The sequence below is a fragment of the Haliotis cracherodii genome, unplaced genomic scaffold (genome assembly GCF_022045235.1).
Source record: "Haliotis cracherodii isolate W230 unplaced genomic scaffold, xgHalCrac1.p SCAF_7, whole genome shotgun sequence".
In the NCBI taxonomy this organism is placed as follows: domain Eukaryota; kingdom Metazoa; phylum Mollusca; class Gastropoda; order Lepetellida; family Haliotidae; genus Haliotis; species Haliotis cracherodii.
The window spans coordinates 16,937,100-16,958,197 of record NW_027266330.1 but is presented as its reverse complement, the minus strand read 5'-3'; the positions used below and the strand labels follow the sequence as shown (position 1 = coordinate 16,958,197).

General features: G+C 38.3%; 1 long non-coding RNA gene across 1 annotated transcript in view; it reads right to left on the bottom strand.

Moving 5' to 3' along the window:
• Positions 1–19,748, bottom strand: part of LOC139447741 (uncharacterized) — a 29,651-nt gene extending 9,903 nt beyond the window's left edge. Inside the window, exons 1-2 of the long non-coding RNA XR_011652043.1 lie at positions 19,560–19,748; positions 351–908 (exon numbers count right to left, since the gene is read on the bottom strand). This is a non-coding gene — a long non-coding RNA (uncharacterized lncRNA). The remainder of the gene's footprint in view (positions 1–350; positions 909–19,559) is intronic.
• Between the last annotated feature and the right edge of the window lie 1,350 nt (positions 19,749–21,098).

Here is a 21,098-nt window from a genome sequence, read left to right as displayed (position 1 = left end):
ACTGATCAGTTGACTCGATAATAAGGTCATTCAATTTAAGGATGTCTCTGTGTGCTTAGGAGCTTGGGCTTCAGAAATAAAACCATTTCGTCGGGAAACCAATCCTCATGTAATAGCATTAATAAAACGTATGATCAAATGTTAAATATTCACAAAAGTATTGGTTAATTACGATATAACTGTTTAAAACCAACTAGAAAAAACCCATTTGTTGTAAGAGATGTTGTTTGCACAGACACCTGGTCGAGCCACAAGAAGATAGGTGACTGAACCGAGACGTCATGCTTTCAGACTTCACTTCATAAAGCTAGTGCCAGGTACACGTCATTCACTGAAGCGAATAGACCTACCTGTACGTGAATTATCCAGTTTCGCTGTTGCTGTATCCGTATCTGTGCTGTATCTGAGACCACGTCTCCCGTGCAAGTATTCCAGTAATACCATACGCTTCAGTCCCTCTCAAGTAACTTAGGCTGACCCCTAATATTACCGCTAGACCTGCACCAATTATCATGCACGTCCTCGGGAAATACATAGCCTGATGGCGATCAATCCCAGTGAACAGAGGTATTACGCCTTCTTGCGACTTGTCCGCCTTTAAGTTTCTGGTCAAATTTTAGTAGCCACTTCCGGGTGTGGTCACGTGGGCGTTTGATGTTTGCATCATTAGTGCAAATGACCAGAGGGCTGCCATTACGGTTGGTGGTCAGATGATGTGAAAATTTGCGTCTTCTTTGATGTTGTTTCACCATTGTTGCATTGCATATGGTTGCATTGTTGTGATGGTGATTGTTGATGACTTGTGGCCTTCCAGATGATGTGGAAGACGTTTGTGGCAACGTCGCCGATAACGACGTAGACGACATATAGTTCGTTGAAGTCTTCATTGCTATGTTTCGTCCGCACGCCTGAAAAAATAACGAAGGGATACTACAGTGAGCACTATCACAATGGGTCGTGTCTTGTCCACACGCTTACACCGAGTACAGGGTTACTATTACTGTACGTTATCGCAATCATATCATTGCCTGTCTTGTCCACGCGCCTGAAGTATAACTTCAGAGTAAATGACTTAACACAGTCTACATTATTGTCATGGGGTCATTGCTAAGTCTTGGTAACATGCATGAAGAAAATAAAGATAAAATTAAAATATAATGTAATGTTCATTCCTAGTTATAGAATACGCGTCATATACAACATTAATACTAGATTTGTACTTTATACATTATCGTGACGGGAAGACTGCTTTGATTTGTGTACGCAAATGCCAGAGTAAAAATATCTGTGTTGTGTTGTCTGTGTGTTTAGAACGACATTCACTAAGTACCTGGATTGATATGAAATATCAAATATGACAAACGAAATGGGATTTGAATGGTTTGAAATTTCTTCTCGGGTTGCCAATTGGCCCGAAACCTTTTGTACGTATTATGTCATTATGAAATCTTTATATATGGTGGCCCGGGTGGCCCAGTCGTCCAAGGCGCCGCGATTCGCTGTGCAGAGTTGCGTCCCTTTGGCACACCAGAAACCTATGATTGTGGGTTCGAATCCCGGTTCGCCCCGATTATGTTTCTAGGTTTGTCAGCACTATACCCGTGCTCTTGAGTTTCACCGAAGTGGTAAACGTCTGAGACCAGCATCACTTCGGGCTTTCCTCCCACATTAAGCTGACACGCCGTGATATGACTGGAATACTGTTAAAAGTGGTGTTAAACCCAATTCACTAATAAACTTTGTTTTGTTTTTAACAAATGTTATATTTGGTGTAACACTTTAAGTACAAAAACCACAAAAAGTACTTTCTAAATGGCATTGTGTGTTCATTTGTTTTGTATTGTTTGTTTGTTGTTTTACGCCGCACTCAACAATAAATAGCCAGCTACATGACAGCGGTCTCTAAATAACCAAGCCTGGACCAGACAATCCAGTGCTTGACATTATGAACATCTATCTGCACAATTTGGATACGATGACATGCGTCAGCCAAGTCAGCGAGGTTTACAACAAAGATAGTGAGTGAGTTTAGCAATATTCCAGCAATATCACGGCAGGGGGGCACCAGAAATGGGCTTCACACATTGTACCTATGTCGGGAATCGAACCCGGGTCTTCGGCGTGACAAGCGAACGCTTTGATCACCAGGCTACCCGACCGCCCCTACGATAAAGATAAGAGGATAAACCTTATAGAAAAGTCAGATTATTATTGAAGGACTAACACACACCCTCAGTTTGTAAAACGAATCAGAGATTGATAACATCTCTCCATCAGTAAGAATGACACTTTGAAGGTGTGTATTACTTCCCCTGTATCCACAAATTCATGCTATTCACAGACATATCTAAACCTGATATTAGACAATTAACCCTGACGGATACCAAGCACCATGGCGCCAGTGATGTCAACTGCTTGTCAAGAAGTGTTTTGGTAACGTTTCCTATATATTGTGTCTTCCAACACCATTTACTATAGAAAGCCGGTAAGTACCGAGCCTTCGTGAAGCCGTTTGAAGTCCAGCCCCAATTAAACAAAGATAGTAAACGGCGAGGACATGCGCAGACCATTAGGGGCCTGTTACAACCATTGTGATACGTGTGAAATATGATACAACGGTAATATTTAGATTCAGCGCCGTATGAAAAGGCGAAACTTTAGCCTAATGGGCAACTAGCGCTCAGTGTTTTATCGAATCATATAATGCTGATTCGTGTTGATCCATTATAGTATAATTTATATTGGTCCCAGCTTCATTGTTTGTAATGGTGCTACGTATACATCGTGTATATTCATAGATGACGTCACAATAGAGAATGCGTTATGCACGTGCAACTTGATATACACATTGATGTCATTTGATACTAACTGGTGCATTTGGATGCTGAAATGGGAGAGAAATAGGTTGGGTAACGAAGGCCTGTTAGTAATTGGCCAACACAAGCTGCTTGAAAGGTACACACAGCACTCTCTTTATTGCTGCCACTCAGTTAATCAGGTGTTACGTTTTGGAAAATGATAGGCTTTCTGCTTAGCATTAGATAACTAGGGCATGACGTTATGATTTTATTTTGCATAATAACAGATCGATTGGTAATTACGTTTGCGAAGGTACTGCATGTTATTTGGTTTTCGTGGAACATTTTTTCTCATTTTATTGTTACGGGTCGTGTAAGATTGGGCAGGGCATATAGTAGTGTCATTGTGTTATAGTTGCGTACATTGTGGCAGCACAGTAGTGTGATTGTGTTATAGTTGCGTACATTGTGGCAGCGCTGTAGTGTGATTGTGTTATAGTTGTGTACATTGTGGCAGCACAGAAGTGTGATTATGTTATAGTTGTGTACATTGTGGCAGCACAGAAGTGTGATTGTGTTACAGTTGTGTACATTGTGGCAGCACAGTAGTGTGATTGTGTTACAGTTGTGTACATTGTGGCAGCACAGTAGTGTGATTGTGTTATGGTTGTGTATATTGTGGCACCACAGAAGTGTGATTGTGTTATAGTTGTGTACATTGTGGCAGAACTGTAGTGATTGTGTTACAGTTGTGTATATTGTGGCAGCACAGTAGTGTGATTGTGTTATAGTTGTGTACATTGTGGCAGCACAGTAGTGTGATTGTGTTATAATTGTGTAGACTGTGGCAGCACAGTAGTGTGATTGTGTTATAGTTGTGTATAGTGTGGCAGCACAGTAGTGTGATTGTGTTATAGTTGTGTACATTGTGGCAGCACAGTGTGATTGTGTTATAGTTCTGTACATTGTGACAGCACAGTAGTGTGATTGTGTTATGGTTGTGTACATTGTGGCAGCACAGTAGTGTCATTGTGTTATGGTTGTGTACATTGTGGCAGCACAGTAGTGTGACTGTGTTATAGTTGTGTACATTGTGGCAGCACAGTAGTGTTATTGTGTTATAGTTGTGTACATTGTGGCAGCACAGTAGTGTGATTGTGTTATAGTTGTGTAGACTGTGGCAGCACAGTAGTGTGATTGTGTTATAGTTGTGTAGACTGTGGCAGCACATGCAGTAGTGTGAGTGTTATAGTTGTGTATATTGTGGCACAGTAGTGTGATTGTGTTATAATTGTGTAGACTGTGGCAGCACAGTAGTGTGATTGTGTTATAGTTGTGTAGACTGTGGCAGCACAGTAGTGTCATTGTGTAATAATTGTGTAGACTGTGGTAGCACATGCAGTAGTGTGAGTGTTATAGTTGTGTAGACTGTGGCAGCACATGCAGTAGTGTGATTGTGTTATAGTTGTGTAGACTGTGGCAGCACAGTAGTGTGATTGTGTTATAATTGTGTAGATTGTGGCAGCACATGCAGTAGTGTGATTGTGTTATAGTTGTGTAGACTGTGGCAGAACATACAGTAGTGTGATTGTGTTATAGTTGTGTATATTGTGGCAGCACAGTAGTGTCATTGTGGTATAGTTGTGTAAACTGTGTCAGCACATACAGTAGTGTGATAGTGTGTGTTACACACTGAATATATACACTGAATATGCTGGGAAATGTTGCCAGGTTATATATTGCAATCACCTGATCCTAATTTGAATATGGTACTTGGGACATGTTACACCGCAGAATCCCCACTGGACGACAATGTTACATGCTATATTGAAGACGTGATTGTTCGTGCTGAAGAACAAACGGTTCCCATTAAGGCAAACAATGTTTGAAAATTTGAAATGTTACATAAATAATTCATGGTTGAAAAGTTGAGACATTCCGGTTATATGTTCCTAATCAATAATTATATGTAATAACACAGAGTTAATAAAACAATATACATCAATCGTTTATTCCGTTCTAAATTATTTCTAGATTATTCTACTTGACGAGGATACATTTGTTTGAGGCTAGATAACCTTTTCACATTTTACTTCACACACGTGGTAAAATCAGTTTGGCTTAACCAGCATGTTCGGTTTTTGAGTAATCGACTTCACAGAGTAAACATATTAAAGAAACCTGACACGTCGTCATTTAAAACTGAACATATCCTTGATCGGTCAGAACCAATCTTTTCATGGCATTAAATAAATGAGAGGCTTTAATCCCAGAATCCGAGTGCTGCAATCGTCCTTTCATTCTATCACAACCGACCTTGCCACGCAGAAGACTGTCTCCTCCTGCATTGAAAATGACACTAATTTCTTCTCCATCCTTAAAACGAATCAAACACAGGCAAACAAACATACTTTGTAAGCTTTGTCGCGTCAGGTGCGGGTTATAAAGCATTCTATTTATTCCCTAAAACGTCAGAATGGAGGAATTATGACTGGGCATCCGACCATACAATTTCAGCCCTCAATAAAATTAAGATGAATTTCTATAGCAAACTGTTGGAGTGTAACTGCAAATAAAGGCATGAGTAATCTCTACAACGTAAAAACTCCCAAGTGACGAGGGGCGAATTAGCTGGCCAATTCAGACTCCGTTTTACCTTATAGCGGTAATTGTTCCCCATACAATAGGTACCAGTGGAGAGAACTTCATTGCAGTGGTAACAGGGCTTATAACAAATACAAGCATCTTGGCCGGCAGGTAAAAAGCAGTACACAATGGTGGTAGGGCAGACCTGGTACTAGGAGGGAGACGGAGTATCTGTCTTATTTCTACATCTTGAACAGCTTGTGAAAGCGTTTATAGCTTTGTAGACCGAGAAACACATTGGTGATAGGCACGGGAATGAATAATACATTTAAAGCTGTGTTTTGTATGGTATGGATTGAATACGAAGAGATCGTAGATACCGATATTTGAATCTGGATTTAATGCTGTTTGCATCCTGTTGTGCAGACGGAAAAGGGTATCACACAAAGAGGAAACTTGTAATATTTGTTCGAATCTTATACAAATAGACGATTCCTGGAATACAGTGAAATTGTTAGTGTAAAAACGTTTTAAAGAAGAGTTTATTTAATGGAATCATCCGTATCAAAATGTTCCTACATTCACATCAAGGGATGGATTTATCGAACAAGCCTGAAAGATAACGGGGCGTCTCTGGAGGAAAAGGGTCCTAAACGTTTTCAATTGACATACATAACGACAGGAAGCCGTTGGGCGGTATATTGGTGTTTATTTATAACACAAACACGTATTTTGAATACTACATTGAACTTATCTTCTGCGTAATTTGAGGTCAAAATCGACTGTATTGATATCGTCCTATATAATTATATTTCATGTCTCACAAGAGAGACGTAAGGGTGAGTTGTACTAACAAGCTGTATTACGGTTTCTTGTAAATAATCGGGTTGGGTTGGGTTGGATTAAGTCGGGTTAGCAATATTCCTCCTGTATGACGGCGGTCTTTAAATAATGGAGACTTGACCAGAAAATTGACATCATGAGCATCGGTCTACGCAATTGGGATACGATGACATGCATCAACCAAGTCAGCGAGTCTGACCACCCGATCCCGTTTGTCGCCTCTTACGACAAGCAAAGTCGCCTTTTACGGCAAGCATGGGTTGCTGAAAACCTATTCTAACCCGGATCTTCACGGGTATAGGGTCAAGTAAAGCAGCAGCTGAGTGAAAAAGAAAGGATTTTCACTGACAGTGCAAAATGACGTACAAGCATCCAGGTCACTTATTGTGGCCACCCGATCCTCACTGGTCGTCTTTTACAAGCATGGGGCAAGGGGACCAATTTTGTCCCTGGATCTCCCCAATGTCTATAAGGAAATCGTTACTTTGTAATGGCAGTAAGCAGTGTTCTACCTTTAACATTTAGTGCACCGTGACCTATTAAGAATTGCGCAATCATGCCGTTTTCCATTATCTCACGACCTTGACCTTGTAATAAAGATTCTTGTCCCTTATCAAAGGATGAGCAAATATTTAGCTTGGCATGAGGATATTTCATGCAGTGGGAAGAGTCTGTTTTGACTGGGTGCATCAGTAAATATTGTGCTTCGATATGTGGTATTGCTTTCACAGCATGTGTGACAATGTTTGGCAGGATGGTATGATATGGCTTATATCGTATGAACGATGTTTGTGATAGGATGGGTGAATCGTTTTTATCAGATCAGAAGTGCAGTTGAAAAGCATTTTGAGACGCTTGTGGCATTAACATAAGCCGTCTCAAAATGCCTTTTCAACCCCGCTACTGGTCTTATAAAAACCTTTTATCCATTTCATCACAAATATGTTACTCAAAACATACATACAGGCTTGTCTACGAGGAGATTTGTCTACGTGCAGGAATATAGACGTACACTTTAAACACACCAGTTTGACAAGACATCTTTGAAGATATTGTGACAATAAATATGGAGAATTCAGGAGTGTTTTGGTTAGACATTTGAACATGTCTACTAGAGACATTTTAAAACAATTGGGTAGGCATTTTCGAATGTTATGAGTGTAAGCGAGTAGAATTCAAAGAATATTTTTGTTAGACGAGACTATAGGTGAAGTAAACGCTTTGAAACATTGGACCAATCATTTGTGATGATGTTACGACTATAAATGAGTTACATTACATGTGTATTTAGGGTAGATACGTGACTATGTCTAGAGTAGACACATTCAACAATCTGACCAATCATTTGTGATTATGTTATGGCTACAAATGGGTTATATTGCACCTTGAAGTATATTTTAGTGAAACAAGTGACTGTGGCTAAAGAAGACACATACAACGATCTGACCAATCATTTGTGATTATGTTATGGCTACAAATGAGCTACATTACACCTTGAAGTATATTTTAGCGAAAGAATGGACTATGGCTAAAGTAGACACATACAACAATCTGACCAATCATTTGTGATTATGTTATGGCTACAAATGTGTTATATTACACCTTGAAGTATATTTTAGCGAAAGAATGAACTATGGCTAAAGTAGACACATACAACAATCTGACCAATCATTTGTGATTATGTTATGGCTACAAATGAGCTACATTACACCTTGAAGTATATTTTAGCGAGACAAGTGACTGTGGCTTAAGTAGACACATACAACGATCTGACCAATCATTTATGATTATGTTATGGCTACAAATGTGTTATATTACACCTTAAAGTATATTTTAGCGAGACAAGTGACTGTGGCTAAAGAAGACACATACAACGATCTGACCAATCATTTGTGATTATGTTATGGCTACAAATGAGTTCTATCACACCTTGATGTATATTTTAGCGAGACAAGTGACCATGTCTGGAGTAGACACATTCAACAATCTGATCAATCATATGTGATTATGTTATGGCTACAAATGTGTTATATTACACCTTGAAGTATATTTTAGCGAAAGAATGAACTATGGCTAAAGTAGACACATACAACAATCTGACCAATCATTTGTGATTATGTTATGGCTACAAATGAGCTACATTACACCTTGAAGTATATTTTAGCGAGACAAGTGACTGTGGCTTAAGTAGACACATACAACAATCTGACCAATCATTTATGATTATGTTATGGCTACAAATGTGTTATATTACACCTTGAAGAATATTTTAGCGAGACAAGTGACTGTGGCTTAAGTAGACACATACAACAATCTGACCAATCATTTATGATTATGTTATGGCTACAAATGTGTTATATTACACCTTAAAGTATATTTTAGCGAGACAAGTGACTGTGGCTTAAGTAGACACATAGAATAATCTGACCAATCATTTGTGATTATGTTATGACTACAATTAGTTATATTAAAAAAATATTTTGGCTATATCTGAAGTCAACATTTCAGAAAAATTATGACATGACTTATATGTTATGGCATCTGTAACATGAAAAGATAAATTCATGTCAAGTAAGACATATATTTATTGTATTGTGTTTATTGTTGACATTGCATTAATATATGATGAACATTATATTTTTAGGTAAATGCTAGCAACTTTCAACTATAAATCTAACTTGAAACTATATATTACATTGGTTTAAATGCCGTCCGTGGGTATTCCTGGTTAGGTTTGGTCCAAAGCAGCCTATGTTTGTGGCTAAAATGACCGCGTGGTCTGGACTCGGTGATTTGATTCATCGTACTCAATTGGTTGGTCTGATCCATTTAGCTGGAATATTGATGATATATTAATCAAGAACAAACTGACAGAATTTCAGTATCAAGTTTGCAATATAAACGCGGGTGGAAAAAAACAAAACATAATTGAATGAGCAACCTGCCGGTGTGGAAAGTTGGCTTACATATAAATATTATCACATGCTGTGACAACATATAAATAATAACAACAACAACAATAATTGATGATGATGAATCTAGACCAGACAATCCACCAAAAGATATTGTGAACAACGATCCACATCGTCGGGGCACGATGATACGCTGTCAACCAAGTCCTCGAGCCTGACCACCCGATCCATTGGGTCGGGTCTATCGACCAACACAGGTTGCTAACCCGAAATCCCAGTCCTGTATTACTGCATATCAACCTGAATATACACCATGTAGTAACCACTATTATCCTGAACGATTCACAAATCAACCGTACATCCCATCACGAGCACCACACAGGCCACATGGCGCACAATTAAGTGGCTGCTTAATACAACGTGAAACGTAAACTTTATAATGTTTGTTTCAAACACAATAGTTTCATATTTCGATCGAAGGACTATTTAACGTGTTCGCCAAGGAAACCCAGAGATTCAGTCAACAAGATAATGATTCAGGCTCAACAGCGCACAGATGAAGCATAGGATGACGATGCCCTTTAATATGTCAGATGACGATTAATACCATCATCGATTTGCAATGGGCTGCAACAATAACAAAATTAACCATTGCCCAAGCTGGTGATACGGGGCGCTAATTCGCGACCTGTCACAGAGTCAATGCTTTCCCCCGATCAACCATTCGGCTACTTTCGCCAAATCTCGGAGCACGACACGAGCCGAGGCTTGTTGAGATACTTAAACCACACCGACGCTCGGCACGCGACTCTCAAGTTACAAGGGATTCGACTCCGCCCACTCTATTTGTCTTTAACACTTAACTGCTAAGATTGGGATCTTTATAGACACGGAACGGAACGCGTGTCTCGTTGGGACTAAATGTCGTAGTTAACAGAATAAATACGAACTTAAAGCAGAGAATGGATATTGAATAATCAGCTGTGAACTATAGATTTTGCGCCTTCGATGGAGGCTCTGAATATATTTCAGGACAAACATTGTCAGCTGGACTGACAAATGTTGTATAGGATAATCTTTAGCAGATAAGAGAAAATTTAAGAAACATGTATATCGGAAATTTGAATGACCTTAAGGCCCGTGTACCATGTTCTTCACGTGCAGGTGTTCTAATATGGGTCATGTTGCCCTTCACAAGTTTTATTGGTCTAATTATTCCAAGGCACGTGCAGATCGTATTGTTCAGAAAGCGTTATTCATGCATGTCCTAACTCATACGTATTTACTTGCATGTCCAAACCCATACGTATTTACTTGCATGTCCTAACCCATACGTACTTACTTGCATATCCTAACCCATACGTATTTACTTGCATATCCGAACCCATACGTATTTACTTGCATATCCTAACACATACGTATTATGATGTTCAAAATAGTTGTTTAACATTTGTAAATATGTGTCTTACTCGTGACCATTAGATAAAAATATTGCATATGCGACGTGGATTTGTGAACTCAAAATATGTATTTATCTACACTGGTATATACATATTCACGTTGCTTTTTCATGTTAGATAATCACCTCACTTTATCATAAAAGTAAATGATCGACATTGACAACAGGGCACAATTAGGTTTGATATTTGATGCTGAAATAAACTGCAGGGCACAGGAGAGTATGCATCCTAGGCTGATGGTGGCCAAAAATGCAACAAGCAAAAAATGGTTATTCGATGGCGATGTAATTAATACGGGTATCATGGTTGTGTTTTGGGCCTTCAGTCTGCAGTTTTTCGTCTTCAGCCGAACAACGATTTGATGACGTTTGTATTTTGTTGATCAAATCCTATTTTGAAGTGTATACTTTAGTTTGCTCGGCGGTGTATGATAACATGGCCAGTTTGTTATCAAGATAATTCTGTTTGTTCCAGCGAAGATACGAGAATGATTTCAGATGATTTCAAATATCACATTCAAATTCCACAATCCAAAATTTTACATTTTAATTATTTAATTTGAAATATTCCTCGGTAGAGTAATCTAATCTGGCAAAAACAGCCAAACAGTTTTCATTCTCTAAAGCATTCCAGAATGTTTCAAACAGGGGTCTCTCTTGCATGTTGAATAATGCATACCTATCATTTCAGAAGATTGAGACTTAAAGTCGTAAAATGTAACCTTTATAAGAACAAAGACAGTATATAGGTAATTGTTCTCCCTTTGTAGACACCATTTGTTGCGAGACATATATTATACCTCCATACATTTAGCACTAGTTTACTTTTTGAAATATTCAGAACCGTTGAGAGTATTCCCTACATCTGAGGCTACTTCAATACATGTACGTATCCCTACTTGAACTCTGCTGAAAAAGTTTCTTTGTTAGTTCAGACAGAATAATGTCGTTTACGTTTTTAGAAATATGTTTGCAAGTACCTCATACATAAAGTTCGCATTAATCTAAAATGCACATAGATCATATCAATATCTACACGTGGTTTGTTTCGTAGAATGCATATTGATATACTTTAGCAGAACATACACAATAATGCATGGTATTGTTTGAGAAATACCTAATGTATCTACAAACCCTAATATGAACATACTAGTATTAAGAAAACATATTTTCACACTTTATCTTATAGGTTTTAATATTGACGACGTCGAGTGGACCAAGCTCTATTACTTGGGTAGGATTTTAGTGATGAAAATAATAGCTACTTATGAAAGTAAAAAAACTAATTTAGAATTTTCATTTATACGAACGTAAGTGCACTTTAATTTTAACCTGAAAAATATATTGGTATTTATAAGTGGCTGTAAATATATATGTGTAAAGTAACATATTCCGTGGGAGTAAAGTTGGTTGCTATAAAAACCTCGTATGATGCAGAGTGGTTTATTTACCTAAACCCCAGGATAAATGTTCAACCAAATGCATTTTTTCGACAAAATATAAGTATCATATAAGTCAGTTGGTTACTTACATGTCAATGGAATATTGCTGAATTCGGCCATAAACAAAACATGTTATCTTTTCAGAATTGCTGAAACTGTACATGGGTTTGCATTATATATATATATATATATATATATATATATATATATATATATATATATATATATATATATATATGCAGCAATTCTGAAAAGATAACATGTTTTGTTTAAGGCCGCATTCAGCAATATTCCATCTGTATGTAAGTAACTAACTTATTTATTATACACACTTGATAGATGACAATAAGGATGATAAATCTACCTCTTAAAGAGATATTATAATAATTTTTAATGTAGATGACCACTGTTGTTTTGTTTTCGAAATTATCATTACTTCTGGCAATGTCGTTTAATGTTCAAACAAGATCATGTAAATATATTACTTTTAACTGTTTGTTTTTTCTGACGAGATATAGTTTTAAAATGTTAACTCAAAATATTAAAGTGTAATATATGATCATAAAATGAATAATATTCTTCAAATAAACTGGAAATAAATATCTAAGTCATCAGTCGTATTTATACACCTACTAATTGCTAGTTTTCTGTTAAATTATAGTGGAACGATAAGACTTCTACTGTTTACCTCTAGCGGGTATATAATTACGCAATGATATTGCCACAATCACCAGGTTTACCTTACATAACAAGACACTTGTGTATAGAATAGACTCCTGTAGCTCTCAGGGGTGTCGCCGCTTTGCCTCTTGACAGCATATTTGTTTGGTAGACCTTGAGTCCATTGAATAGAAGATATACCTGGACGAGCTCTGGCATAAAGCGTCGGCCCAGTGGAAACTCGTCCCGGCTGTAATCTGTCACCGACTCGTTTGAAAAGTAGGGTGAAGGAAAATACGGCCTTTGTCCATTAGTATTTGAACCTAACAGAAAGCCCTTGTATTCATGGGCTTTGGGTCTTACGAGGATAATGCTACTCGACAACCATTATCACAATACAGACCCACGTTAAAAACGGCCATATTCACTCAACGACAAAGGAAGCAGTTCTTTTGTGCATTTTATGGCTTTTGCATGGAGTAACCCTTTACTTGCAGTCACTAACGACTTGAACCGGCATTGTACGACCAATCAGACTGATAGAAAAATCTCCAAAACAACTGTAGCTTGTTGTATGAGAAAGCGACATACAGGCACAGCACGTGCGAATTGAAGTGAATAAAGAACACGAAGGGCTGCAGTCTTTTGCCGTGACACATTCACAATATAACCGCCAAGTTGTGATAAGCCAACAATATGGCCACATCAGTGCTCCGTATTTATCAGGCAAGTTTAACAATATTCATTTTAAAGTATGAATCATTTTCGAATGCAATCAAGTGTAGGTCGACAGGCGTCTTTTCATTGCTGAAAAGCGAGCACTGGGTTTCAGCGTCCCGTCAGACTGGGAGACTACGAGGCTAGGTGGGATAGTTCAGCTAAAGGTGAATATTACACCCGAAGGAAAATAACAGGGTGTTGGTATCTAAATGGTATAATCAGGTCGACAAAAGAAGAAACAAGAAATCTAACTCTCACTCTCTCTCCAGGGGCATACACCGGATTTACCATCCCTGAACCCGGACACCTAGTCTGTCAGTGGCAATTGTTTGCAATAAAAATGTTGGTATTGAAATGCATCATCTATATTCACTCAGCATGAGATCCGGGTGGTACAAACACATGAAGCACTTCATCACGATTTCTATCAAAAGATTCAGTACTGGCTTTTGGAAAAGGCACATATTGTGTTATTGTAAGACCTTTCAACTTGAATGCTTAATTTTATTTCTTCACAAATGGTTGTAGAGGATATGTATATTGAAATTGATGTTTCTTCGACATTTGAATAGGTACAATGGGCTGTGAGATGATATGGACCATGCGTTAACATATGATGTATGGCACGCCCTCTTTGAGAGCATAGTGCTGTATTTATCACTTTATTTCATGTCATTTCACGATTTAACTACACCGTGAACCTCGAATATTCACAAAATAGATACCAAATCATTATTTGACATAACGAGAAGTGACAGTTAACCTAATCGCCAAGGAAGCATGTCTTTTTCTGGACAACACTATTTATTTCCTGGTTATAACAGACGGAATATATTTGTAGCTTCAGTGAAATTAAGAGGCGCTAATCAATAAACTATGTTTAAGTCCAGTAATATTTATCATGTACATCTTTGCACATATCATAACGTTTCAAGATTTAAACCGAAGTGTCAAACCAACCTTAGGAATTAACGAACAATATTGAGATGATATTCCACCTTCGACCATTACAATGAAAGCAAAATAATATTTTCTGAAAGCTTTGTGTTTAACAGGAATTAATGACATCTACTAACATGCTTGTCACTATGCTAACAATGAAGCACTGATACTAACTTCCTCTGATTGCCCTTCTCATAACACTGGTGTCTAAGAGGACATTTCCTTGTGGAGAACTAAATCTATCACATCGAAAGAAACAAGCACACCGCCGCCACCGAGAAGTACTCTTTATGTACAGAAAAATAACATTCAATCTGCCAATTGCTTCAATACTTAATTTGATGTTCCCCAAATAATATCTATTCAATATCAAGAATGGCCTTGGGTCATATAATTGCATGCGGTCCCTGCTGCGGATATCTGTTGTAAAGTACGAAACATGTCGCATAAAATTATGAAAATATGCCTCGTCATAAAATAAATTGGCTGTTACTAAAAAACACACAGCATAATGACGTATGTTTCTTTCATTCAGATGTATAATTCGTAAAAAGTGATAGATTATTAATAACATATATGGAAATACATTGTCACGGTACATTGAATGCATTCATGTACTTAGAGTGTCTGGAAATGCTTTCATTATATACTTGCATAAGCTTATTGCTGTGAAAAGAGTTAAATTGACTGTTGGAGATATGGTTACATGGATAGATGAAGCTGCATCAATGGATGAAAGTAACACATATTCTTTGACCTCATTTTGCATATTTATATCCCGAATTAAAAAAGCCTATACAACAATGAACATGTAAATATGTAATTAAGAATTTAAATGACACTTACTATGTGGCTGAACATGCTATTAAAATCAATATGTTCTATCAGCAGATGTACAGTTATACGTTTATAGGCGACTAGTTTTAATACACCATATGTCACATATGGAAAAGTCACTTGGTATTATTTGGTCTCACGTTCGGAACGTTTATATTTCGATAATCTCACAGAAAGTAGAAGTCACTATTTTACTACTTTTACAGCTGGGCCCAAGGATAGCACAGAGGTTAATGTGGTGTCTTAGCTATTCTAACCTACTCACCATCCATCCATGCAGTGTCTATTATACATGCTTGGTGAATGATGGTAGCTGGTTAGGACGAATGTTTTTATTTTGTCTGTGATATATACAAATATATCCGTATTTCAGATACACAGATATCTTTCAGTGATATATATGTTTACATATAGCTCTGAATGGCATCCCACATATCTCTCAGCGAGGTATAGATATTTCCTCAATTTGATATACATGAGTGAAAATATCTTTCAGTCACACACACACACACACACACACACACACACACACACACACACACACACACACACACTGATATATGTCTCGCAGCGACATGCCAATATATATCTCAGTGATCGTGATATACAGATATTGCTCTCAATGACATGCACTCGTGTCTCTGAATAATATACATGTCTACATACATATCTCAGGGATGAACACATGAGCTCTCTGACCCACGGATCTACCAATACCAATATACCAATATTCTGACACAATTATACCAAAATACGTTAAAAGATGGTACTTGTTGTTACCCTGATTGGCGCTTGGCATTAAGGGGCTAAAACAAGGACTGGTCGGCTCGGAGTCAGTACACTGTGTCTGAGTTGGGTATTTATGTTAAACTGCGGCATGGTATTTCAGTGGTCTAGCACTAAAAAAAGGCATCAGTCCAGACTAGTACAAGCAGCCACACACACATGTGCATGCACGTTGCTATATAAGTACAATAAACTTGGATGAGACGTTAAACCCCATTTCACCACCACGTACTGCATACAGTATGACGATATTAATATCCCTTTATCATTGCTATTTACACACAAAGCTATAAAATACAGCTTTGTGAAAAGAAAAGAAGAGACAATTTCCTGATATGCTAATATAAACGATAAACAAGATAGACACGTTTCATCCTTATAGTTCCGTTTATGCAGACTTGGGACAAGCCCCATGGTGTATTGTAGGGTGGATTAGAAACACCTCTATACAGCACTGACGATGTTAGGAAAGCCGAGGTTTCGACACATATCGAGTATGGTCTATATCAAAAGGCGGAATAATCCATCAAGCTTCTTCATCTTTATTGTTTCTTCAAAGACAACCGCATTTAATATATCATGAAGTAGGCAGGCATATATAGAAGCTATGGTTATAAGCTATGCATGCAATACATGCATTTCATCCCGACTATCGAGTCTTACGACAAGGGACAACAATAGTGGGATTATGGATTGAAGTGGGTTCATTGACTGTGGCTAGTTTCCAAAGCTTATAAAATGTCTCTCCTGATATATACAAAAAGCTGATCAGCCTCGAGCTATACCTGTTCAGTTAACTATATGCTTTTGTATTACACTAAAATAGCCTTTAAATGAGGACACTTTCTGGCTGATACTCTGCTGTTTGAGATGCGGAGTGGAACAAGGGAAAGATCCTCTAGAACTAAGGGGTTGGAAAAGACACAATATTTTGCATATATCAATATTGATAAGGCGTTTTGAACTATTAACACTTTCCTATTAACATTAATTTCCTACCAAACAAGAAACTATATCTTCAACTACTGTGAGGTGTAGTGATGTTGTTTAGGGAACTTAGGGTATTCTGGGGTGAAGCATATTTTCAACTGCTGTGAGGTGTAGTGATGTTGTTTAGGGAACTTAGGGTATTCTGGGGTGAAGTATATCTTCAACTGCTGTGAGGTGTAGTGATGTTGTTTAGGGAACTTAGGGTCTTCTGGGGTGAAGTATATTTTCAACTGCTGTGAGGTGTAGTGATGTTGTTTAGGGCAATCAGGGTTTTCCTAGGTGAAGTATATTTTCAACTGCTGTGAGGTGTAGTGATGTTGTTAAGGGCACTCATGGTCTTCTGGGGTGAAGTATATATTCAACTGCTGTGAGGTGTAGTGATGTTGTTTAGGGAACTTAGGGTCTTCTGGGGTGAAGTATATATTCAACTGCTGTGAGGTGTAGTGATGTTGTTTAGGGAACGTAGGGTCTTCTGGGGTGAAGTATATCTTCAACTGCTGTGAGGTGTAGTGATGTTGTTTAGGGCACTTAGGGTCTTCTGGGGTGAAGTATATCTTCAACTGCTGTGAGGTGTAGTGATGTTGTTTAGGGCAATCAGGGTTTTCCTAGGTGAAGTATATTTTCAACTGCTGTGAGGTGTAGTGATGTTGTTTAGGGAACTCAGGGTCTTCTGGGGTGAAGTATATATTAAAAATGATGTAGGGTATAGTGGTGTTGTAGCGGCCACATGACAAAACCTTACAGAAAGTAAAAATATCTTTCCTTATTTGGTAGGAATTTAGTGTTGATAAGACCAATCAACTTCCTTGCTAAGACACCTTGTTTTATTAATCCTTCACCACTGATTATTGCCTCTAATGCACACAGACTAGTAATTTATCAGTGTTCATCACATATTATCAGTGTTCATCACATAAATTCAAATTTAAAATATTCAAGATATGGAAACTTGATAAAATCGATATCCCTTACAAGTTCTGTCCACAGAAAACTGGTGATGCTACTGCCATGGGTATTGTTTAGCCAAACAACAGGAATCTTACTGAAGTGCGTTAATAAAAAAATAATGATTCGGTGTTAGCCATAATATTTACAGGATTCAACGTTGTTCTATGTACTTGTCATATATTTGGTACCAACAAATTTAAGACTAAGAAATTTTATCGAAATATTGATCACATTGGGTGTGCCTATTACGATGACTGAGAAAATGCTATGCGGACGTAAACACGATATAACCATTGACTTTCGTTTGATAGGTTTACATTCTGAATAACAATTTGACATTAATCTACCCGCAGTCTAAACTGAACCACCTATATATCCTAATATATGATAGTTATGGAAGCCATAAGGAATAACCAAATCTTGTTTGCTTCACTGAGTCAGTGTCAATAAGGGTGTATTAATGCTAGAAAAAGGCTAATACTGTTTGTAAAGAACAGGATACTTGGTTATTTGCTAACGATCTCATACAAAACAATAAAACCCCGACATTATCCACCCATAGATATATCAAATGATACAGAGGACATTGATATGTACGGTATGGAAAAAGCATAGGACATAGCTAGCTACCCTGACACATACCGTACAGCTGGTTGTGTCGAGTTAACAAGTCAACAGACAGGTAATAATTATCCAACATTAGATGTCCAAACCATACTCATGCTATTTATATCTGGTACATGACCACAATTTGAGTTGGAAATACCATAGTCAGAACTGCCCTGACCCAACCCACGCAGCAGTTTGTGTCGAGTAAACAAGTAAACAAAAATGCTTTATCCATCCTTATATGTATCAAACGAACACAATTTGTCTAACATACCCTGACACACATCATACTGTAATTGTTTTAAGTAAAAATGTAAACTAGTAAACAAACAGACACCCATCCCCATATATCGCAAACGATACAAAATAAATAAAATGAAACACAATATTCTAGACATGACACAGGGTGACATACTGTGACATAAACACACAGTAGATTGTTTACTTGTTTACATGTTTACTCAACACAAACAGACAACGAAAAAAGATGATAACATCTTCACTGAATGAAACACAATTTGTAATGGAAATACCAGTGACACACACCCTTCACTAGACGGTGTTGAATACATGTTTCACTAACACAATCCAACATTGTAAGCTACTAAGTTGCCCATCATGGACACTGACCATGCCTTGATAACATTAACCGAGAGCTATTCCAGTGTGCTTGAAATTGACATGCAGCTGTGGTGGAATATCCCAATTCCGAGCCATGTCACAAGGTAATAACGCCGATTACAGCATGGACGGGGGAACGTGTGACACATGTTCGTGTAATGTACATGCTCAAGGCATTGCATTTGATAACGGTCCCAAAGTACCCCCCTCCCGCCCTTCTCAGTTTCCGGGTCGGGGATGGAGCACAAGCGGAGTCTCCCCCTTCATGCCTGTATCCCCACCGGTCAACTGTAACAGCTGTTTCGACCTCAGGAGTCAGGCTTGAAAAGTGCCAGATGCACATTCAGTCGCAGAGCAAACACCGTATTAACATACAGGACACGGCGAAGGTAAGCTTCGTACATACCTGGAACATGTGACAGCGGCCAGGGTAACTCCCCCTCAGATCAGGACCCCACAGGTAAATATCCAAGCACAGTCCAACACACCCTCTCTGGTCGGCTCACTTGTCCTACCTGACTCGGAGCGCAATCGCCAGGAGAAAATCGAATTGGATTTGTAATAGCCGAGTGGTGTATTCTACCTCCTCCCAACAGAGAAGTATCTAGGCTTGTGGTGTGGGTGCACGTCAGGCTATCCTCGCTCGGTCTCCTGCTTTTCAAATGCTAACAATGCCCCAACCAGGGTCCTTTTGGCCATTGTGACCATATAAAAGGCAGGCCCAGGCTTCGGGCGAGACGAGTGTATCATTTCGCACATTGCCTCGTAATAATGTACCTTCCGTGGCCGTATTGTCTGCCGGTGAATAGGGCACTTGAAAAAAGTCACATTGAAGAGGGGCCACATTGTATTCAGACAATAGCCAGCATTTCTAAATATGTTGTACATATCACAAATGAACTACAGTCTGATTCTAAAACGCGTCGACTAAACTCGTATAATGGCAGAGGCATTTCCAACACTACAGGGTAGAGTAGTTATTACTGAGTGGAGGTCTTTCAATACCAAAAGGCTTTTTCTTCCTTTTAAAAGCCCGTAGAATTGAGTATAGAAAATCATTGGCTGTAACTCTTAGATTGGAACCAACTCAGAGCAACAAAGTCCACTCCTGTAAGGTCTATAGCTGCGGCCGGCATTGTGTCATTCTCCCAGCTTGTATTGGCCATTGTGTTGGCAATGTTTACAAGTGAACAAATATCCTCAGTAGAAACCACCTCTAATGTACAAAGAATATCAAAGGAGGTATACAAATTGGATCTTTATTCAGTGAGCAGTTTTAAAGAACTCATTCACACAAGCCGTCTATAAAAATCGGGCTGTTCCACTATCGGCCCGGCAATCAACTGTCGGCGACATTCCTCGTAGACACGGTACAGTACATGGTACTAAACCCGGGCGGCAGAATACGCACATTCGCCGAACAGCCTTTTCATCCGCCACAAAAAATAGACCGTGTGATTACCTGGGCCGCCACCTTGTAGAACGCTTCGGCAGTCAGTTCAAAGAGTAACACCATAGCATATAATCACTCGTTTATGACGCATATTTTGGGAGCATTACACAATTTTCATGAATCACTGGTTTCCGTGGCTACAAATGAAAGTGAGATAAAGCATCCTTTATGTGACTAGATGGATGGGATAAGTGGTCATATCAAAGAGGATGATAAAATCAACGATTAAATTAAATTTTACACTTGCTTGACGATGCATAAATTATATTTGTATTGACGAGTTGAGTAATTACTTAACGGTTATAAACCCCTCAGTACTTCAAAATATTTTAAAAGAGGGGTCGCGGCTGACATATTAGTTTAAGATGTTTGATGTTTGTCGAGACAAATACAACATCTCAGCTTGTCATAGATGACCCTTTTTTTGCTAGAATACTTCTGTAGATGTTCATGTAGAGTTTTAGTTATTCATGCACAGCTCAGTAGCAGGGA